The sequence below is a fragment of the Callithrix jacchus genome, chromosome 7 (assembly GCF_049354715.1).
Source record: "Callithrix jacchus isolate 240 chromosome 7, calJac240_pri, whole genome shotgun sequence".
In the NCBI taxonomy this organism is placed as follows: domain Eukaryota; kingdom Metazoa; phylum Chordata; class Mammalia; order Primates; family Cebidae; genus Callithrix; species Callithrix jacchus.
In genome coordinates, this window is record NC_133508.1 from 155,815,582 (window position 1) to 155,831,240 (window position 15,659).

The 15,659-nt window shown below is 40.9% G+C and overlaps 1 non-coding gene across 1 annotated transcript; it reads right to left on the minus strand.

The window, feature by feature from the left end:
- Nucleotides 1-4,742: 4,742 nt before the first annotated feature.
- Nucleotides 4,743-4,877, minus strand: LOC118143282 (U4 spliceosomal RNA). The gene has a single exon (XR_004727518.3). It is a non-coding gene; the product is annotated as a U4 spliceosomal RNA (small nuclear RNA).
- Nucleotides 4,878-15,659: the final 10,782 nt, after the last annotated feature.

Here is a 15,659-nt window from a genome sequence, read left to right on the forward strand (position 1 = left end):
AGAATTTTGTTTGTGATGGTGTTGAATTGTATAGACCGGTTTTGGGAGAATTGACATCATAATATTGAGTCAATTCATGAGCAAAGTATAGCTCTTCATTTGTTTACGACTTTAATTTTGCTCAGCAATGATTCAGTTTTAAGTATGCAGATCTGCACATCTTCTGTCAGATTTATTTCTAAGTATTTAATATTTTGATGGTATTATAAATAGCATTTTACCTCAATTTCTGCTTTTTGTTAATGGTATATGGAAATAAAACTAATCTTTGTAAATTAACCTTGTATCCTGAAAACTTGCTAGACTCATTTATAGTTCCAGTAACTTCTTTTTGTAGATTCTTTAGGATTTTAAACATGGACGATCATGTAATTTGTGAGGAAAGATAGCTTTGCATCTTTCTTTCTAACTCTATGCTTTTTAATTCTTTTTCTTTTCTTATAAAACTGGCTAGCAATTCCACTATAATGTTAGTTGAATAGAAGAGGTAAGAGTGGGCTTCTTTTTTTTGAGATAGAGTATTGCTCTGTCACCTAGGCTGGAGTACAGTGTGATCTCAGCTCATTGTAACCTCTACCTCCAAGATTCAAGTGACTCTTGTGCCTCAGCCTCCCAAAAATCTGGCATTACAGGTGCATGACACCACACCTGGTTAATTTTTGTAATTTTAGTAAAGACAGAGTTTCACCATGTTGGCCAGGATGGTCTTGAACCCCTTGCCTCAAGTGATCTGCCCATCTTGGCCTCCCAAAGCGCTGGGATCACAGCTGTGAGCCATCACTCCTAGCCAAGAGTGGACATTTTAACCTTTTTCCTGAATTCAGGAGAGAAGCCTTTAACCTTTCATTATTAGGTCTGATGTTTTGCTGTATGATACTGTGCCGGAGGAGATACTTACCAGGAGGAGAAAGTTTCCTTTTATTTCTAGTTTGCTAGAGTTTTTATCATAGATGTAAGTTAAATTTTTCAAATGCATACTCCATATCTATTGAGATAAATGTATGAATTTTAGTCTGTTAATATAGCAATTGTGTTGATTGACTTTTTAAATGCTATGCCAACCCTGCAATCCTGGGATAAATCCCACATGGTCATGTTATATTATCATTTCTATATGTTGTTGCTAAAATTTTGCTAAGAATGTTCCATCTGTGTTTATGGGGGTTATTGTATGTGGTTTTCTTATATTTCATTGGTTTTGTATCAGGGTAATGCTGGCCTTATAAGTTGGGAGGTGTGCCTTCCTTTTCTATTTTCTGGAAGACTTTTCACAGAATTGGTATGATTTTTCCTTTCACTGTTTTGTAGTATTCGCCAATAGAGCCATCTGAGCCTGGGGTGTGTGTGTGTGTGTGTGTGTGTGTGTGTGTGCGCGCGCACGTGTGTGTGTGTGTTTCTGGCTGTTTTTGATATTTTCTTTTTAACTTTTGATTGCAGATGTTTGACTATTCAGTGTTTTAGGTGTAAACTTATTTGTTTTTATGCTACTTAAAGTTCTACTAAGCCTTTTCATATCTGGGTGTTGAGTTTTACCAATTTTGAGAAATTATCAGCTATTTTCTTTTCAAATATTTCTTCTTCCTTATTATTCTCTGTTTCTGTCTCTGAATCTGTCTTTTCCTCTCTCCCTTCTTTTACTATGATTTTATACTTTTTTCTCTGTATTCATTAGTTTGGGTGATTTCCATTGACCTGTCTTTGGTTTCACTAAGTCCTTTTCCTGCTTTTCTCAGTCCACTGTTAAGCCCAGCAAATGAATTCTTCATTTCAGACATTGTATATCTCAGTTTTACAGTTTCCATTTGTTTCTTTTTTGGGATTTCTATTTATCTGAATCAATCCACCATTTTCTTTCATTCATTTTGTAAATCTCTTGCTCTTTGTTTTAAATATACTTGTAAAAGTCATTTCAGTGTCCGTACCTGATAATTCTAACATCTAGGTCATTTGTGAGTCTGCTTCATTTGACATATTATTTTGATTGTATATCTTGTTTCCTAATTCTTTGCCCGCCTGGTGACTTTTTAATTGCATGGCAGAAGTTATAAATACGAGAACAGGAGAGGCAGAATTAGATATTTACCCCCAGAAAAGCCTTGCCCTTTCCTCTTTCAGGTGGCTGGTACGTAAGTCTTACCTCTACTATCTAGTCAGGAATTGAGTTGGGTTGGATTCACCTATTATTTTAAATGTCAGGGCTTTGAGATACAAGTATCACAAAACTATGAAATCTTTCCTGTCTTTCACTTCTAGACCAGCCTTATCACTGCTCACTCAACAGAAGTCTGGTGAGGAAAACTTAGTGAATAACAAGACCTAGCTGTGTGGTTGGGACTCCTCCAGATTCCAAGCGACCATGCCAGCCCATGCACACTGGTAAGAGTTCAGCTAGCTTGTCCTTGACCTAATCAAGCATCTTCACCAATGGTAGCTCATTGCTTAGCCCACCAGTGCCCCCAGGTAGAGGCAATGCCCTCAGGGATGACAGCAGCTGCCAGCCCCGCTCATCCAGGAACGCCCCTTTCCCTCTGCAATTTATTTGTACTTTTTTGCATCCATGGCTCGTCTGTAGCTTTTTTCATGTAGCTGGTACTTTTCTCTAGTTACAGCAGTAGTGATACAACCATCTTCATCCCAACAATAAGTAAAACTCTGCTATTGCATTTTAAATTTTCTTACATCCATTTTTTATTTTAACCAGGTCTCTTCCAGTCTCCTCTCTTATTTAGCCTGCTTTTCCTTTGGGTTTCTGGTTTTTAGTTCATAGAAACCACATCCTCTTTTGCCTTTTGGAGGGCTTCTAGGATTTTTTATTTTTCTTGAGAAAAATGATCTTCCTCTGAGCCTTCGGACTGCACTCTCTTTTTCCTTATGATACAGTAATTTTTCATAAGATAACACGTATTTTGTTTTCCTCACTATCTTCTTGGTCGCCTGCAGCTTCCCTCTTTTAAATTAAAGCTGAAAGTGAGGTTGATGTTCTTCGCACCCATTTCAGTTTGCACTGCTTAGCAGTGGTTCGTCTAGCAACGGCTGCAGAGCTGGAGGGAGATCTTCAGCTCCCACTCTCTTTGTTTTGGGCTAGTGTCAGATGCAGTTTGCTGTTGGAAAGAATTTATAGAATGCGCGGATCAGTTCAGGGCCTGTTTTTTCCAGTTACTAAGTGTGCCAGGTGACAACTCAGCCTTTGCTTACCTCTTTCCTTACTGCCGTGTTGTTTGCCAGGAGTGAGTGGAACATAACACGGGTTGAAGGCTGAGTGGGAAAGAGAAGAATACTTCCAAGATGCCGACTGCAATGTGAGGTGTATATGGGAATAGAGTTTTCAGCCTGATGTGTCTCTTGTTAACTTCCTGTTGAAATACAACCAAGAAGAAACATCCAAGACAAAAACAACAAATAAGCATTGTCGAAAATGACAATAAATGAACTACGGACCAAAGAAGACTGGATACGATATCTGAGAAAGTTTCTTGTAGCCAAGTTAACAATGGGAAAGAGACGAGAAGAACAAGCCCAAAGAAGGCAGGAAAGACTCACCTCCGCCATGTCGCTAACTCATCTACTGTCTCGTTACTAGACTGAAACCACTGCTCGCGAACTTCAAAGGGCACTTTGAAATCCTCATTTTATTTGACTCCCTAATGCTCTTAGATATTGTTACCCACTCCCTCCTAGTTGAAATTCTCTTCTCTCTTGGCTTCTACGGCAAACACTCTGTGACCACTTTTTGCCTCTTTTACCTTTGGGGGCTTTTCTTCCTCCAATAATCCTTACCTATTTCTTTCCTTCCTTTTCACTGTTGCTCTGTACAATCTCACTCTCACACATGCATGGATTATCTGTTATGTCCTGCTCCCCAAACTCATCTCTAGACCCAACTTCTTTCTCAAATGTCAGATCCAGATTTCCAGGTAACATAATCAGGTCTTCACTGGAACTTCACATTATACACGTCCCAAACTGAACTCACATTTTCTGCTCTTCCAAAGCAACTTCTCCATTTCCACCACTGTTTTGGTGAATATCACCATCTACTTAGTCCAGCAAGCCATATCCTCCCTTGAATCTTCTTAAAAGCCTCCCTCTTCTCCATCTCACAAATTCAACTGAGTCTGATCCGCGTTTTCCAAATATTTCTCAAATATATCCCTTTTCTTCGTTCCCTTCTACTGATTTATTTTCAGTTCTAATACTCTCCTAATTGGTTTCTCTGCCTGAAGGCTTTTCTTTCTCCCTGCTGTTCTCCCCGCAACAATCAGGATACTTGTCAATGCTACTTGCCCTCAGGGACCCATAGAACAAAGTATCCAGTCCTTGTATGACTTGCAGACTCCTTCACCGTCTGGCTTCTGCCTTCCTTTCCAGCCTTCTCTCCGACTACTTCCCCACTGATTCTGCTTCCAACCAGCCCTGGACTCCAGCTACGCTGAATAGCTTGCAACTCTAAAATATGCCACACTGATTCACACTCCTGATTCTTTGCATACGATGAATAAAATTATATTCGTTTCTTGCCCGGCTGGAGAATTCCTCCAAAATCTTTACATTGACCTAACTGACTATGCATAATCTCCGTACGCCTTCCCACCAACTCCTTACCCCTCTGCTCTTATTTCCTATTAATCTTTGACTTACTCAGTCTGCTTCAACCACACTAGCTTCTTGGCATTCTTCAGATATACCAGGCGTGCTTCTGTCTCAAGGTCTTTTTTTTTTTTTTTAAACTTGAGATAATTCAGTCTCCATAGAGACTACCAAAAATTGCCTACGCTGACTATATTTCAAGTCGCCATGGCGGGGTATTGGGAAAAGTTTTCAATTAGCAATAATCGCGCCTCGGATAAACCTCATTGGCTATGATAATTCTCAAGGTCTTTACACTTACTGTTTCTCTTTGCCTAGAACATGTCCCCTCCTCAGATATTCATGTGACATTCAAAGCTTTGCTCATTTCATTTAACTGCAGCCCAGCCTTCTCTGGCCATCCTCTCTAAAATTTTAACATACATGTGTGCACACACAAGCGCCTCCAATATCCCCCACTGTACTTCCCTGTTTTCCTTTCCTCATTACTCATCATCATCTAATATATTGTACATTTTACTTATTTATCTTATTTATTGTCTGTCTCCCACCACAGAAATATAAGCTCCATGAGGGCAGACTGCAGAGTGAGGGACTGAACTATAGACATCACATTCTTATTTCAGTAACTGCTCAGTAAAATTGTTTTCCATACATGGAAATGAATTGATTCCCTGTGGACTGTTTTTTATTCTGATAAAATATACATAACATGAAAGTTACCATTTGAACCATTTTTAAATGCACAGTTCAGTGGCATTTCACAACCTTCACGTTGCTGTGAAACCATACCACCGTCCAGCTTTGGAGTTCTTACATTGCAAAACTGAAGCTTTGTACTCTTTATTCTCTCTTCCCACAAGCCCCTGGAAACCACCATTATACTTTCTGTCTCTGAATCTGACTACTCTTAAGTACCTCATAGGTCTGGCTTATTTTACTTGGCATGGTGTCTTCAAGGTTTATCCATGTTGTAGCATGTTTCAGAACTTCTGTCTTTTTAAATGCTGAATAATATTGCATTATATGTGTATCTCGCCTTTTATTTATCCATTCATTCATCAGTGGACACTTGGGTTCCTTCCACCTTTCGGCTATTGTGAATAATGCTCTTGTAAACATTGGTGTACAAATATCTGTTTTTGAGTCTCTGCTTTCAATTCTTTTGAATATATACCCATAAGTGGAATTACCAGATTATATGGTAATTCTACGTTTAATATTTTCGGAAACCACCATACTATTTTACACACAGCTGAACATTTCTATATTCTTACAAATACAATATTTTTGTACAATATTTTACAAATACAATATGTTTACAAATATGATATTTTTATATTCTGTGCAAAACAACAGTGAACAAGGGTTTCAATTTCTCCACATCCTCACCAACACTTGTTATTTTACCTTTTTTTACGTAATAGCCATCCATCCTGATGATTGTGAAATGGTAGCTTATGGCGGTTTTGATTTGCATTTCCTTAATGACTAGAGATGTTGAGCATCTTCTCATCATTGGTATGTCTTCTTTAGAGAAACATCCATTCAAGACTGTGATGGTTAATTTTACATTTAACTTGACTGAGCTAAAGGATGGCCCAGATATCTGGTAACACATTATTTCTGGGTGTGCCTGTGAGGGTGTTTCCAGGAGAGATTAGCATTTGAGTTCGTAGGCTGAGTAAAGAAGACCAATCACCCCCACCAATGTGGGTGAACATCATCCAATGTCTTGAGGGCCTAAACAGAACAGAAAAGTGGAGAAAATGTGAATTCGCTCTCTTCTAGATCTGGGACATCCATCTTCTCCTGTCTTCAGACAACAGTGCTCCTGGTTTCTGGGCCTTTGGATTCCTAATGGGACTACCTCCGTGGCTCTCCTGGGACTCAGGCCTTTAGGTGTAGACTGGAACTATATCACTCGCTTTCCTGGGCCTCCAGCTTACAGATGGCAAAATATGGGACTTCTCAGCCTCCACAACCACATGAGCTAATAATAATAAATCTCTTTCTACACATCTATGTATATCCTACTGTTCTGTTTCTCTGGAGAACCCTAATATGAAGTCCTTTGCCCATTTTTTAATTGGGTTTTTGTTGTTGTAGTGGTGGAGGAGTTCTTTATACATTTTGGATATTTGTCACTTATCAGATATATGATTTACAAATATTTTCTTCTATTCTCTGAGTTCCCTTCTCACTCTGATGATAGTGTTTTCTATTGTACAGAAGTTGTTAATTTTGATGAAGTTCAATTTACCTGTTTTTTCCTTTTGTTGCCTGTGCTTTTGATGTCACATCCCAGAAATCATTGCCAAATCCAATGTCACAAAGATTTTTCCCTATGTTTTCATGTAAGAGTTTTATAATTTTTAGTTCTTACATTTAGGTCTTGATGTATTCGGAGGTAATTTTTTATATGGGATAAGGTAGGGGTTGAACTTCATTCTTTCTTATGTAGATATCCAGTTTTCTCAGCACCATTTGCTGAGACACTAAAGTTTTAGCTTGTGTTTTTCACCTCATTAGGAGCATAAGATACTTCATTAAGGGTACAGTGTTTGTATGTCATAGTCTGTGTCTGTCCTTCATGTGTAAATTTGGCAAAACTACCAAATCTAAAATTGCTCAGTTCTGGGATTAGTAAATTTCATTTTTCTACAAGATTAGCTTCATCTATAAAAGACAAAGAATTATATAAGAATTCAAAATAGCACGGGATGAAGACATTAGAAGGAAGATCTGGTGGTGAAGATGTGGTTGGATTGGCTTAAAGGTGCAGAATCTGAATGGAAAGAAAAGATGTCATGAGCTTCAGGTGGACTTTGAATCAGGTCTGGAAGAGCACTGGGTTAGAAGGGCCTGTCTGGAGGTGGGAAGATGCCAGTTCTGATTCACAGCTTTGGGAGCCCTGGAGGTGGAAGGATGAGCCCCTCAACCTTCTAAAGGTGGTTTAGAGGGGTTTGGGAGTAGGACAGAGAAATACTAGGGGATTGTCAAGAAGAGATTTAAAATGGCAAAAGAAAGTGCTGAAAGAGTGATATGGAGAGGGTTCCTGCCAAGGGAATGGAGGCCATAATGGCAGGAAGCCCAAAAAGGAGTGAGAAGAACTAAGCCAAACATAAATGGAGACTAGAGTGCCTGTATCAGTCCATTCTTGCACTAGTATAAAGAAATACCTGAAACTGGGTAATTTATGATGAGAAGTGGTTTAATTGGCCAACAGTTCCACAGGCTGTATGGGAAGCAGGGCTAGGGAGGCCTCAGAAAACTTACAATCATGGCTGAAGGCGAAGGGCAAGCAGGCACGTCTTACATGGATGGAGCAGGGGAATGTGGGGGACGTGCCACACACTTTTAAACAACCCAATCTCTTGAGTACTTGCTCACTATCACAAAAATAACAAAGGGGAAATCTGCCCCCCTGATCCAACCCCCTCCTACTAGGCCTCTCCTCCAACACTGGGGATTACAATTCGACATGAGATTTGGGCTGGGATGCAAAACCAAACCATATCCACGAGATGCATTTGGTCAGCAACTGGAAAGAGGAAAAGAGTCAGAAAGGGGACCAAAAGTATCAAGATGGAATTCACCATCTTTAGGTTTCTCTATGTAACTTTAGTGTTTCTTAGGATCTTGGTGTCATAAAGGTGACAAGATGGGTACAGGAAAAAGTTAAATAGTAATGAAATAATTATTCATCCAATGTAAGTTGATGCCTGCTCAAGTCAGTGTATTCTGTCACTGTCCGACAGAAACTAAATGATAGGAAAACAACAGCAGAGTTCTCTGTGCATCTTCACTGCTAATGAAGGCCTCCAGCGCTTCAGGAATTGAGGAGTAAATGGAGCTCTCCAGAGTCCCTCTATCTGGTGCTGTGTGTTTGTTGGCACATTCTTTATAGCCACTATGGGAAGCTATAGTAGCGTGGCCACAGAAGGGTCTGCTAATTGCACCCTTTTTCCCTCTGGATGAGACAGATTTATGCACATGGTCACTGAACGAGGCCTTGCTTTGTAGGGACAAGACTCCTGTTATGCAGCTGAAGACAGCATCAGAGTGCTACCTTTCTGCCAGGCTGCAGATCTGAAGAGGGGTCTTCAGAGGCGGAATCTTGCACACTCAAGAACATTGCTCAAATTCATCTACAAATAAGTCCATTCTCCTCCCTAGGGGAAAAGTCAGGAGTATGACCCGAATGGAAATCCCTCTGCATGAAAACTTGAGCAGTGGGAAACCAGCAGTTCCTTCTAACAAGAGCACACCAGGAAAATAAATGCATTATAATCAAATAATAGGCCAGGCACGGTGGCTCACACCTGTAATCCCAGCACTTTGGGAGGCTGAGGTGGGTGGATCGCGAGGTCAGGAATTCAAGACCGGCCTGACCAACATGATGAAACCCATCTCTACTAAAAATACAAAAATTAGCTGGCCGTGGTGGCACATGCCTGTAATCCCAGCTACTCAGGAGGCTGAGGCAGGAGAATTGCCTGAACCTGGGAGGCGGAGGTTGCAGTGAGCCAAGATTGTGCCATTGCACTCCAGCCTGGGTGATAGAGTGAGACTTCATCTCAAAAAAAAAAAAAAAAAGAATTATAAATTTAGAGGTTTCCTAGGGGCTAGTTTTCTCCCAGTTTAAACATGTAAAGCAGAGCCTAGAAATCTAATAAAGGCTATGCCTTTATTAGATGTGGAAGAAAGTTGTTGCCCCATAAATGGCATTTACCAATCTGAGGTAAGAACGGTTACTGAAATAGTCTAGAGAAAGCACAGAATCTAGAGGAAGAGGAACAAAAACTGTCTGTTACATCTCTAGCACTCAGTCCCCTGGGGCAATGGAGATGCTTTAAGAGCTCGGCTTACTCCTAGCTAAATTCTATGCTCACGTAGTAACTTCCTGATAATAATTTGGCTTTCCATGTAGACTTTCAAACAGAGGAGAGATGGTGCTGACCAGCTAACACAGACATTCACATTTCCTTAGACCCTCTATATATTGGGGGCTCGTTTCTTGTGAGTTGTTTGACATAGTCAGTCCCCCTGAGCCCAGTCATTTCCATGTGTGCTAAAAGCTTGAGTTGTGAACCTTGCAAAGCTGTGGATGAGACCTGGATTATGGTTCCCATGGCAAGACAGCAGGTTTTCCTCGGGAAATTTTAGTCTTCATTCTAAATTCAGTTTCTCTATGTGTCCTTGTCCAGAAAGGGACTCAATACTTCATTGATTTGTGTCAAACTTTTGTATTACATTTTGCTACATCATAGAAAATTATAAAAGTTAATAACCTATAATTACATTTTCTATGGTAAGGCACCCAGAACAAGTGATTGTCACATACAAGTGAAATAAGGGCCAGCAGCAGCTAGAATTTTCAGCCAGTTCTTCTATATTTCTAGGCCTTTCTAAATTCACAGAAGCAACTTCCCTCTCCCTTTCTCTAGTCTTCTTGCTTCTCTTCCATCTTCTTCTCTCTCAGCTACAATGAACCCCTCCGCAACGTTAAATGCCTTTAAACTCTTCCACATGAGATTCGATCTGGCTCTTTAAACCAAAGTGCAAGTTGCAAATGTCCCGAGTGTTCTTCCACATGGAGCATTTTGGTTGATGTCTTCAAACATACCACTCTCAGAAAAGCAAATGTTTCAAACACAGAATAATTCTGCCTGCAGTAGTAAGACCGATTTCTGAATAAAACTGCACATTTCTGATCCTCTACACTTTTTAAGAAGTTATTTAATTGAGCATGCATTGAGAAACTTGCTTCAGAATCTGATTCCAGGCCAGGGGCTATAGCTTGTTCATACCACTGAGCGGTGGGCTTCACCCTCATTGCCAGGCTGACTAGCGCTCTGTGGTCAAGATCTCTATGGTCCCAGCAGGGGTGGTGCATGGGAAAGCCTTTCTTGGCCTTATCAGAAACTCAGCCTGGGAGGTTGGCCTGGGGGCTGACCAAGCACAAAATAGAAAAGCCACTAATAAGATCCAGCTGGAATAAATAGCCTGTATTTATTTTAGGGAACTAATGATATGTCATCAGGACACATATCTAACCTTAGTATTTCCGATCGGACAGGCCAGTTATGTGGGCTGGAATTCAAGCCATGGTCACGGCTCTTCTGCTCGAAGGAGGATTCATCTGGTTTTGTGGTCTCGCTCTTCAGGTATTCCTTGCATTGAGTAATCACGTTATAAAAAATGTCATGTCTCGAGTACTGGAAATTTAGGGAGGTGCTTATTTTACATTTAAAAAAAGATCCAAGTCAAAGGAATTTTTAAGACGGGACCAATGAACGAGCCGGGCCCAGTGGCTCACGCCTGTAATCCCAGCACTTTGGGAGGCCAACGTGGGCGGATCACCTGAGGTCAGGGGTTCAAGACCAGACTGACCAACATGGAGAAATCCTATCTCTACTAAAAATACAAAATTAGCAAGGCATGGTGGCGCATGCCTGTAATCCCAGCTGCTCGGGAGGCTGAGGCAGGAGAATCACTTGAACCCAGGAGACGGAGGTTGCGGTGAGCCGAGATTGTACCATTGCACTCCAGCCTGGGCAACAAGAGTGAAACTCTGTCTCCAAAAAAAAAGAAGAAGTGACAAATGATGAGTTTAATGCCAATATTATCTACTGACATTGTTCTCTTGTTATTTTAGAAATTGTAATTATTATCCATCCTAAGGAGAGAGGGACCAATGTTTCAGTAGAGAAGAATTGGGTACCATCTAGACGAATGAGACCTTTCCGTGGTCTGGGTCTGAGAAAACATGACAGGAAAGAAAGAGAAGGGCTGCAAGGCCACGGGCTCAAAGCAGAGGCTGCTGAAGGACAAACGTGTTAGCAAGTGTTATGAAATAAACTGACTTGCTAGGAAGGCATAATACCCAGCATTACAGAAGGACTGCTCTGCCCCAGCCATGTCCAGCTGAACAAGTGGCCACTGCATGAGCCTCCACACCTCCAGGGTGGAGGCAGAGCTTGTAAGCTTGCGGCCTGCAGACCTAAAGGGGCCCACAGATGTATTTTTTTTGAGCCCTCTCCCCACAATTGATTTGATAAATTAAGCCATACTAAAACAACAGGAGATTTCATACATACACAAATCGAGATTTCTAGCATCTCGTAAAAGAAAACAAATAAATAAGCAGGTAAAACTGAGCTCATATTCCACCTGGCAGCAGCTAGTAGCCACGATTCAATGGCTGCTGCTCCTTTACAGAGCGAAAGTGATGCTTCTGTGCCGGCGTGAGGGTGACACCAGGACCCCGGGCGGGCCTGCCTAGCTGCCGTCCCACTCCACCTCTTACTAGCTGTGTGAACTTCTTACCTGTTCTGTTTCTCCGCTTACTCTTCAGTAAAATGTGGCTCATAATTGTGCTCATCTCATAGATTGTTGTAAAGATGAAATAAATTAACAAGTATAGTGCGCTTCAACTAGTGCCGTGTAAATATAATAGTCTTACAGAAGCCTTTGCTGTTATTATAATATAGTATTAATACCTTTTCTTCTAAATTATTTAGTTATGTTAATCCTCATAACAATCCTATAAGGTAGATTCGTTGTCCAGATGTTATAGGTGAAGAAACGGGCATGGGGAGGTTAGAAAACCTGCCTAAACTCATCACATGGTCACATGGCACATTTCCAGTAAGCAGTGAAACCTGCTCAGGGGTCTCTGATCTAATCACATTCCTTTACGTGGGGCCCATACTCTCCACTTCCATAGTAGTCACCATTTCCACAGCTTTGCATAGAAACGTGCACTTTCCTTTTCTATCTTTCCACCTACGGCCCTGTCTTCCTTTGGGTTATCTCCCTGGCCCCTGCATGCATTTGAGTTTGGGACCCCTAGTCTGGAAAAGTAGATATGCTGAATAGCTGACTGTAGTCCTTCTGGTAGAATCTCTACCAGTCGGACTTTTAGGAGGCGCCAAGGAGAAGACAAATTGTGTCCAGTGAGAGTCTGTTTCTATGTGGGTAGTCTGTGATAGCAGACAAGCAGCATCCTGTCACCTGAAACTTGTAAGTAATCAAAACTGCTTCCCGCTCCAGACCTACCGAATCAGAGTATCAGTGTAGAGTCCAGAATTCCTGGGCTTATTAAGCCTTCCAGGTGATTCTGACGCAGGATAAAATTTGGGAACCACTGCCTTAGAAAGTAATTTTTTAAATGCAAATAAAAATGACTTCCATGGGAAGGAGTAGTTATCTGCTCCTGCAGAGCTGGCCTGCAGAGATGTGCAGGGTTTATTCAAACCCAAGAGCACTCTAATGGAAGGACTAGCTGGGAACAACAGCTTTACGGTAAAGCCGTCAGGACGAAACAGCAAAGTGTGTGCTTAGGCGATTGATCAAATTGCACTTCTATTTGTGGTCCTGTAAATGACATGCTGCTTATAGGATAACCCAGTAACACTTGGAGACCAGCTGCTCAAAACGCTGATCTTAATTTTAAAATAGATATTATTTTCCGCAAAAGTTAGATAAATGGTCCAATTGTCGGCAGAGGCCCATATAAAAGAGAGCACACACCTATTAACTCTCTATGGCAGACAACTTACATCAAAGTCACCCTACAGCTGCCTTAAATTATTACCGTCTGTCACGACTTTGGTTGTAATTGACAGAAACACAAGCCACTCTAGCTTAAGCAAAACAGGAAAAATGTTGTAAAAGTCATTTTGACCACATTTAGGTTCAGAAAATGAATATGTTTTGGTATATACAACAGGAAACAATTTTATATGGGTTGAGACCCAGTCAGAAGAACATTTGCAATTACCAAGTCTGACTTTCTCATGTTCCAGCCAATCCTAATAAGAACCCTACTGGCACGCCTGGATCTTAGAAGGAAATAAGCCAGTGAGAGATAAAATCTACTTGTGAGGTTACAGTCTTGGCAGAGAAGATCCAGGAAATACTTAGTTCAGCTGAAGGGCAATCGAGACAGGAGGGCTACATAATCCAAGCCTGAGGTCTGGTTGTTAACCAGGCTCTCGCTGTTTGTTGTAACATACATGCTATTTGGATCATGCCCTGACTCAACTCCACTCCTCTTATTCTCCTAAGATGGATATTTGGGGACCTTGCTGCTGGCCATTGTATAGGAGGAGCCATGAATACAGTATCTGCTGTTAGTCTAATTCATCTGGATGGAAAGAATGCCTAAATCTTGAAAGCATTCCATTATGGCATTGGATTTTATCCCAAGGGCAGTAGAAAACATTGAATGGTCTTAAGAAGAGGAATGATACCATCAGACTCCAGTTTCAGAAAAATGAACTCTGGCTGCTGTGTGGAGATTAGAATTATTGTAGTGTTTAAGCCAATAGTAGACAGTGGCCTGTAAACAGTCTTATATTCCAGGCATACCTTAGAGATATTGCAGGTTCCATCCCAGACTACAGCAGTAAAATGAGTATTGCAATAACAAGAAGAGTCATACACATTTTTTGTTTCCCAGTGCATGTAAAAGTTATGTTTTTACTATACTGTATCCTTTGAAGTGTACAATAGCCTTATGTTGAAAAAAGTCAATGTACGATTAATTTTTAAAGTATTTTATTGCAAAAAAAAAATGCTAGCAATCATCAGAGCCTTCAGCAAGTTGTAATCTTGTATTCTTTTTGCTGGTGGAAGGTCCTGTCTTGATGTTGATGGCTGCTGACCTATCAGGGTGGTGGTTGCTGAAGGCTGGAGTGACCGGTAATCTAAAAATATAAGACCATAATAAAGTTTGCCCCAACAATTGACTTTCTTGCATGAGAGATTTCTCTGTAGCATGCGATGCTGTTTGATAGCATTTTGCTTATGGGGGGAACTTCTTTTACAATTGGAGTCCATCCACTCAAACACTATTACTGCTTTACCAAGTTTATATAGTATTCTAAATCCTTGTCATTTCAACAATGTTCACAGCAGTTTCATCAATAGATTCCACCCAAAAACCACTCTCTTTGCTCATCCATGAGAAGCAGCTCCTTATGTACTAAAGTTTCATCATGAGATTGCAGCAATTCAGTCACGTCTTCACGTTCCACTTCTCATCAAAGTTCTCTTGCTGTTTCTATCTCAATAGATTATTTATTCAGACGTCTTGAACCCCTCAGAGTCATCCACAAGGATCGGAATCCACTTCCAAACTCCTGTTAATGTTGATATTTTGACCTTATAAGTCGTGAATGTTCTTTATGACTTCTAGAATGGTGAATTTTTTCCAGGTTTCAATGGACTTTGCTCATATTCATCAGAGGAATCACTATCTATGGCAGCTATAGCATTACAAAATGAATTTCATAAATAATAAGACTTGAAAGTCAAAATTACTCCTTGATGCAGGGACTGCAGAAGGATGTCATGGTAGCCAGTATGAAAACAACATTCTTCCCCTTGTACATCTCCATCAGAGACACTGGGTAACAGGTACACTGCCAATAAGCAGTGATATTTTTAAAAGAGTCTTTTCTGAGCAGCAGGTCTCAACATTAGGTTTAAAATATTTGGCAAACCGGCCGGGCGTGGTGGCTCAAGTCTGTAATCCCAGCACTTTGGGAGGCCAAGGCGGGTGGATCATGAGGTCAAGAGATCAAGACCATCCTGGTCAACATGGTGAAACCCCGTCTCTACTAAAGATACAAAAAATTAGCTGGGCATCATGGCACGTGCCTGTAAATCCCAGCTACTTGGGAGGCTGAGGCAGGAGAATTGCCTGAACCCAGGAGGCAGAGGTTGCAGTGAGCCGAGATCGCACCATTGCACTCCAGCCTGGGTAACAAGAGCGAAACTCCGTCTCAAAAAAAAAAAAAATTCGGCAAACCATGCTATAAACAGATGCACTGTCATCCAAGCTTTGTTGTTCCATTTATATAGCCAGCAGGGTAGATTAAGCATAATTCTCAAGGGTCATAGGATTTTCAGAATGGTAAATGAGCTCTGGCTTCAACTTAAAGTCACCAGCTGCATTAGCCCCTAATAAGAGTCAGCCTGTCCTTTGCAGCTTTTAAAGCATCGACTTCTCTCTAACTATGAAAGTTCTAGATGGCATCCTCTTCCAGTAGAAGGCTATA